At 49.9% G+C, this 7958-nt stretch overlaps 1 protein-coding gene across 3 annotated transcripts in view; it reads left to right on the top strand.

Moving 5' to 3' along the window:
• Nucleotides 1–3799: 3799 nt before the first annotated feature.
• The window catches only part of MYT1L (myelin transcription factor 1 like), a 132983-nt gene continuing 128824 nt past the window's right edge, over nucleotides 3800–7958 (top strand). For 2 of the 3 annotated variants that reach the window (XM_040993907.1, XM_040993908.1), the window contains exon 1: nucleotides 3800–3954. The gene's annotated coding sequence lies outside the window, so the exon portion shown is untranslated. The remainder of the gene's footprint in view (nucleotides 3955–7958) is intronic. The other variant, XM_040993909.1, reaches the window with a different exon arrangement.

Here is a 7958-nt window from a genome sequence, read left to right as displayed (position 1 = left end):
ATTTGGTGAGACGGCTGTGGCTGTGTGGTACGCGTGTCTCCGACACACACCCTGCATCTTCCTGGACCCTGGCAGGCCAGCGCTGCACGCTCCCAGCCCTGAGGGACCTGGTTGAGGGGTGGCATCCTGCGTCAGCACACAGCACGCCAGGGTTTCCTGGGGTCCCACCCTGGCTCTGCACTGCACACCAGGTTCCTACTGATGTGGGGACACCCATGAGACACCTGAACTGAGTCTCCAGCCCCCGGCTTCAGCCTGGCCCAGGCTTGGTGGCTGTGGGCCTCTGAGGACTGAACCAGGACGTGGGAGATCTCCTTCCCTAGGTCAGTCTGCCTCTCAAACAAGGGAAAGGAAGAATTCTTAGAAAACAAATAAAAACAAAACCAACCACCTTGGAAACCAGTGGACTGGTTCTATGTAGGGAGAGGGTAACCCCGGCACTGTGCAGACAGCTGCAGGTCACAGGACCCCTGGGCTTGGGGCGCCAACAGCCCCAGGACCCCGGGAAGTGGATGGATGCTCCACGTTTTGTCCTAGCCATGTCACTTCAGGGCACCCTGTCTGCTAGTGCTAAGCTGGCAGAGTGCAAAAGGAGCCAAAGCCACAAACTCGGCACAAGTCCTGGCAGGTCGGGGGCCTGGGCGTGGCAGGGTAGAGCTTGGGCACGGTGGGCAGGGCTTGGGCTCGGCAAGGGGTGGTGGCAGACGGAACCAGGGAAGGGCTGGGGCAGGGCCAGGGGCTTGGGCGTGGTGGGCGTGGCCTGGGGCGGGGCTTGGGCACGGTAGGCGGGACTTGGGCATGGCAGGCGGGGCCTGGGCACAGCAGGGTGAGGGCGGCAGGCGGGGCCGGGGCATGGTGGGCGGGCCATGGGGCGGCGCTTCGGTGCTGTGGGTGGGGCCTGGGTATGGTAGGTGCCTGGGCCTCAGGGAAGGTTCTGGAAGCCACGCTGTGGGCGAGACTCCCAGCAAACACCAGGAGCGCCATGGTGGTGAGGGCGTCTGGGCTCCCACGCCAGCCGTGTGTGCAGCTGGAGCAGGAGGCCCACGGAGGGAGCGATCGGGCTTGAGCCAGAGCAGAAGCCGGCCCAGTCACCATGGGCCCTGGCCGAAGTGAGGCAGCCTGCACTCGGCCTGCCTCACACCCCGTCGGCCTCGCTGGGATGGCAGTGAGCGCAAGTCTGTCCAAAAGTGAAATGCAGAAATAAAACAGATCTGAGTGTGAATGTCCCAGAGGGAACTCACGCGCAAGACCTCAGCTGGCTTAACATGAAAACGCAGGCACCAGAAGGAGGGTTCTGAGGGCGCCGGGACACGATCCCGAGCCGGGTGCCCCTGCCGCCGTGCTTCCCTGCATCCGGCAAGAAGTCCTGTCTGAGGTAGTTTGGGTGTCAACACAAGGAAAACCCATGAATGAATGTACTTTTTATGAGTCTGACAACTTCACAGAAATCTCCAATCCAGCTTAATTTATGCTAAAAGTGAGTTTCAGCATCATAGTTTTCTTGTCACTCGTTACTACCAACCGTAGTTACCTAATTTTTTTTTAAAGATTTATTTTTATTATGTTTTTTTTATTGGAAAGGCGGATATACAGAGAGGAGAGACAGAGAGGAAGATCTTCCGTCCGATGATTCACTCCCCCAGTGAGCGCAACGGCCAATACTATGCCATGCCGAAGCCAGGAGCCTCTTCTGGGTCTCCCACGCGGGTGCAGGGTCCCAAAGCTTTGGGCCGTCCTCGGCTGCTTTCCCGGGCCACAGGCAGGGAGCTGGAAGGGAAGCGGGGCTGCCGGGATTTGAACTGGCGCCCATATGGGATCCCGGGCATGCAAGGCGAGGACCTTTAACCACTTGCGCCACTGCGCCGGGCCCAGTTACCTAATTTTTAAATATTATGAGCTCCTTGTATATTCTTGATGCAGCATTCAGTGGAATATTCCAATATGACTAAGTGCGTCTTTACCACATTTGTAAATGTGTAAAAGAATTTGCGAAGAATACAAGCATGCAGCATTTGGCCAACCATTAAACTCAGCGCCTGTGACTTCACGGATAATGTGCTTCATTTATTGACTTTCTGGGAGTAAATTGAACATTTCCCATGGATTTTATTTTACTTAAGCAGACCTTTGAGATATTTTTGCTTTCCCTTCTTTCATGTTTTCACTTGGTGTTTTCTTATGGTCAAAATTATTTTTCTGCACATTAATCATGATTTTGATTACCTTACTTTGAATTTGTATAGCTATGTCTTACCTACTCTGTCTTATGTTGAGTTACTTAAGTTTAGTAGAATTCCAAAGAATAAATATCAGTTGAATTAATTAATAGTCTTATTTAGGGAGCATGTAGCTTTTGCCATATGCTTACATTGTCAGGTGTAAATAAGAAGCTGAAATTCAAAAACATAATATGTATTAATAAGTTGTAGATAAGGATGGTAATAATACTGCTGTATTTGGTAGATTTTTTTAATCCAACTAGTTAACTAAGGTTGAAATTGAAATCTTTAGGAAATGATTGCTTATTAAATAGTATAAACAAGTCATTAGATGAAAAATTGAATTCTGATTCAAAGCCATGGAATCATGAGACATTTTGCCAACAGTGGCTCACTTGGCAGCACCGTCCTGTCCATTAAAACTCGAACACAGTCCGCAGATGACAGGGAAGCGCTCTGCTCTCTTTCTCTTCTCTTCCTCCCTCCTTCCCTGTTTTCATCCCTTTCCTCGTTCCTTCCTTGCTCATCCAGTCAACAAACCCATGTAAGCTAATGACGGGTTAGGTGTATATGACACAAAGACAGATGGGAGCTGTCCTTGCTGCGCTGTCCCGCACCTGTATAGCACTGACCCTGACCCAGTCCTAAGACAGACCAAGAGTCCCCAGCCACAGTCAAGGGAAGTGACCCTGTCCAAAGGAGGGGTAGGTGCAAAATCTGAAAAAAAAAAAAAACAGACACATGTGCTGGCGCGTTTCTCTCCCTGCCTCCCTCTCTCCCTCTCTCCCTCCCTCCCTCTCTCTTTCAGAGCATTTTCCTGTTCACACACTGAAACACTGTGTGAGGGAAATGAGCCTTTGGGGCAGATTGGGCACAAGAAAGGGCTCAGAGCTTCATCCCAGGTCCACCAAGGGAGTGCTGGGATCTGGGGAGAAAGCTGCCTTGTGTTTCCCTAGCCCTGCTCCCCAGATGAGGGAGGGCAGAGAATACTGACGGACTGCCGGTGCCCGGTGTCTGTAAAACTAGACTTCAGAAGTACCAGTGTGAGGCTGAATTCCCAAGGGCTTCTCCCTGACTCTCAGGTTTTCATTTGTAATGTTAACATGAAGTATGGCCAATGGGCATGTGACTAATGGGTAAGAAACTGTACAACCCTTACCAGGCCAGCCCCTTCTTCTACTTAAGCTCCCTGGAGAAGTCATAGGCTGGGTAAAACCCATGCTTTGAATTCTGTGTTGAAGCTTCCCCTAAGGCTCCTGTGGAGGCTGATTCGGCCCCAATCTGTGTCATCTGCCTGAAGGGGCGCTTGACCCTGTGAACCAAGAGCTCAGGGAACACCAGCAAGTTGGGCAGAACCTGTCACACCTGCAGAGCTGAGGCTGCAGATGGGGCTTGATGCACACAGGGCCACCTGAGCATGTGCAGGAGCCCCTCCCCTCCCCCATTCCAGAGAGGCAGGGCCCCTCCCTGGGGAGGCAGTGGAAGAATTCCATAGGCTGTTGAAAGATGAGGCCATTGATTTTTCTTTTCTGTCATGTTGATGGAATTGTTAGGTACTTTATTAGTGTTTCATGTTTTTCAGATGGAGAAATCAAGGCACAGAAAAATTGAGTGACTTTGCCACAGTCACAAGCTGGGGAGGGCCGGGATTAGAACCCCAAACGAGCCCCACTACCTGCATCTGGCCGGTGGAGCTGCACTGCCTGCCTTCTCAGGAGAGAAGACTTCGTGCAAGGCAAGTGGGGGCGCAGCTGTCAGAGGCTTGCTCGGTGTGTATGAGAAGGAACTGAGGGGCATGTGCGTGTGAATGAGTGAACTGAGTGTCTGTGAGAGAACAGCTGGGTGTTTGTATGAGGGAAGAGCTGTGTGTGTGTGAGAGAGAGAACTGAGTATGTGTATGTGAGAGAGAAATAGAACTGTATGTGAGAGAGAGAGAACTGAGTTGTGTGTGTGTGAGAGAGAAACAGAACTGTGTGTGAGAGAGAATTGATTGTGTGAGGGAAGAACTGTGTGGGAACATGAACTGTTGTGTAAGGGAAGAACTGAGTGCGTGTGTGAGGGAAGAACTGCATGTTCTGTGCATGTAAGTGAAAGAAGATTGGCACTCACACGACCTATTATGTGAGGAGCTAGAAGCTCCACCCCATTACATGCCAGCCATGGCTTCCTTGAGCCATGTGCCAGGCTCACTGGATACTGGTTGTCTCCTCCATGCTGCATGAAGCCTCACCCTTATGGCACCTGTGGAGGGAGACATTTAGGCAACAAGCCCTTGTCCTATGGTGGGGACCTCTGCACCTCAGCCCTGTGGAAGTGTCTTCCAGCAGCACCAGTGTGAATACAGCCCACGCAGACTCTAGCTGGTGGAGCGCCTTGCTTTCCCCAGAGTAGGTTTCATGAGAAGCCTACTTTTCTTTTCAAATGACTGATCATAACACAATTTCCCTAGGTATTTGGAAAAGTACCACTGGTGAAGAACAGGCACTTGGCACAGCGGTTACAATGCCATGTAGGATGCGTGCATCCCAAATTAGAGTGTCTGGGTTTGAGTCTCTGCTCTCTGACTCCAGCTCCTGCTTATGTACACCCTGAGACAAGAAGCTGGCGCCCGCCACTCCTGTAGGGGAGGTGGACCGATGTCAGCCCTGGCTTTGTAATAGTGCTGATGAGGGAACCAACAGACGGGAGATTCTCTTTGTCGCTCATAAAGTCACATGTTTTAAATACCATCAGCAGAGTGAAATACATACATAAATAAGAACATATAATATTTAAAGACAGCCAAAAAAGTTAAAACCTTAAATAACTAGTGATCAGTGTTGAGGTTTCTCAGAGGAGAAGCAGGTATAGATATGAAATAGTTTCATATGTAAGAATGTGCCAAGGACCAACCTGGAGAAGCTGCCCCCTTCCAACCCTAACCCTAACCTTAACCCTCAGTGTTCAGGAAGGGGTGGTTTCATCAATAGTGAGAAAGCTGTTCTTCCAGCAGAAGTTATAAATAAACATTTAAATGGTTGTGTCACATGGCAAACTGACAATTATGAGAAAATCTCATTATGGAAATGTGTACAAACTTGTGATAGTTACTGCAACATTTTTTTTTCCTGGTGAAATAGAATATCTAAATGAAGTGAAACACCTGCCTGTTTGCAGAGGCACTTAGAGGGTTCGACTGTAGATACACTTTCTGAAGAATACTATACCACCCCCAGAAAATGAGTTCCATCTGTAGGCAATAACCTGGAGAAATACTGTGAATTTTGGCAAGTGGAAAATGGCAAGTTATAGAGAAGTCTGTGTGCGATACAGCCTCTTTTGGAAGTAGTAAGCATGCAGAAGAAGGCTGGTTGTCCCTTCACATTTCAGAGCAGAGTGAAAGCTGGCTGTCTCGGGACAGGAAGAGGGTGGAAGGAGAGCAGTTGTAACTGTTGCTCCATCTACCTCCAAGCCACTAATCAACACACTACTGAATGCACTTCCTCTGACATTTTCTGATCTGATCATGTTTAATAGGTAAAACCAGGACAAACACGTATAGCTGCTTAGACTCGGGATAGTCAACAGGGAGCCACTGTGAGTTTTTGACCTAGAAAATTCCATGGCTGAAAGGAAATGTCACAACAATCAAGTGAACGGACAGGTGTCTTGGAGTCGAGCAATGCTCCATCATCATAGCATGTGCTAGGGACCATGGAGGTGCCCAGGCAGATGGGAAAGACAACAAAAACCAGAACATGACTTGATGAAAGTGAAGAAGTAGGTCAAGTATGATTTTGAGTTTTTGGAAGGAAAGAGCAATTAGCCTATTGATTGAGCAGGTTACTTTCCAGTTGGTTCAGAGGGTACCACCTATGGAGACACGCACAGCTGGGACGTTGGAAAATCCTCCTCACAGCTCACTGCAGGGCAAAGAAATGGATGTCTCATTAGGAATTGGCAGGAAAATGGGAGAGACATGAGGAAGTAGCCTGGACCTGGTGGGAAGAAGGCAGTTGGATAGCAGATCATCAGAAATCACTGACATGGGTGTTGCACAGCGTGAGGATTCAGCCTGGGTGGCACCGGAGGTGAATGCCAGCATATCTTCTTACTGGGACCTGGTTAAGTCTATGTCTTGTTTGTAAGTGGAGCTAGGGCCGACCACAGAGGTGATTGTGAGCTGAGCACAACTTGAGACAGTTCCAGCTCCAGGAAGAAGCCTGCCTGGAGCTGTGACTCTGGGGCTGTGGTTCCTGACACCAAGACGGTATGGAGGGAAACCTGTCCTAAACTGGCTGGAAACAGAAAGCCAAGTTGATCAAGTGGGATGAGCCCACTGCTCTTTATTGGAGAGTATATTGGCTTAGAGGGCATGCACGTGGCACTGCAAGCCTGTTGGCAACAGATGGAGACTAAGCAAAGACTACATTTAAATGAGCCCAGCAAGGGGCCCAGGTTTACCCAGTGACCCAGATGGCTACATACCAACCACATGGGCAGAGCTATATTCCCTGTCCTAGCACACAACTGGGCAGTGTGTGCAAAGCTGGCATCGCCTCACTTCTTTGGCTGCTTATACCATAGCCTGAGGTGCCATCTCAGAGAAGCCCAGCTCTCTGGGTCTGCAGGGCTGCTGAGAAGTGGGGTCCATGAAGACCACATGGGCGCTGTTATCTACATTTGTATAATTAAGGGAACTCAGACCCAGAAAAGTTACTGAATGTCCTCAGCAGGATGAGCTAAGGTTAAAACGAAACCTTTTAAAACCAAACCCTTAGACCTACATGCCAGGGGCACAGGTATGTAAGTCACTGCAATGAGCGGCTCCCCTCAGGGCTTCAGAGGAGAGAGCCATGAGCCCTAGGAGGACGCAGCACACACAGGAAATGGCTGCACTGGCCACGCTTCTCAACACATGCTTGACCTCGTAGTACACGTGACCTGTTCTTAGTAACTGGTCTTTCAGACCAGATTTCTCAGAAACAGCACCATGACATGCTCTGACGTCCTCAGCCAGTCTCCCAGGTCCCCACTCCCCCTACTTAAATGTTTCACAGTGTCCCCTTGGTGGATGAGAAGGTTCCACTGGGGGAAATGCTTCACTTTCGTCCCACTGCTGTCCCTTGATGGAACACCTGTGACTTCATGCACACCTTTTCCCCTTGCCAAGACACGGTGCCAAGCACCTGTCCTCTCAGAAGCCAGGGCATTTTTGTTTTGTTCAGCTCAGCACATACTTATCAAACTGCCCTCCAGGCACCAGGTTAGGCACCACCTGCGGGCTGAGGAATGCAAAGATGAACTAGCCTGTGCTGGGCCCAGGGGCTGTGCACCTGTGGTGACCAGGCCAGTTCCTGGGCAAGTGGGCTGTTTTCTATGAGCCTTCCATGGAAGGAGCCATTTTCCTTGACTGGCAGAACAGCAGCTCCCATGCAGATGTCCCCCCCACAGGAGAACCTGCCTGCACCAGGGCCTTGCGGGTCTAACACCTGCTAAAAAGAAACAGTCAGCGGAGTAAAGGAGATTGTCGTGACTCCAAGGAAAACACTTTTAGGAAGGATTATGCTTCCCGTGTCACCTAACACAAGTACGTGCACACAGACTTCAACATTTTCATTTCACAATAGTTTTTAATTTGCAAAACAAAAACTATGAGCTAGCAATACAACAATTTTTATTTATCCCTCAATTCATTTTTGCTATCGCTGGAGGCCAGCCCCAGCCAAGTTCAAAGCTGTGGAAGGGTGTGTGGAGTTG

This window comes from Ochotona curzoniae, unplaced genomic scaffold (assembly GCF_017591425.1).
Source record: "Ochotona curzoniae isolate NIBS_2020 unplaced genomic scaffold, NIBS_Ocur_1.0 contig_883, whole genome shotgun sequence".
Classification (NCBI taxonomy): Eukaryota; Metazoa; Chordata; class Mammalia; order Lagomorpha; family Ochotonidae; genus Ochotona; species Ochotona curzoniae.
Note: the sequence above shows the minus strand (reverse complement) of the source record. Positions and strands in the feature narration are given on the sequence as shown.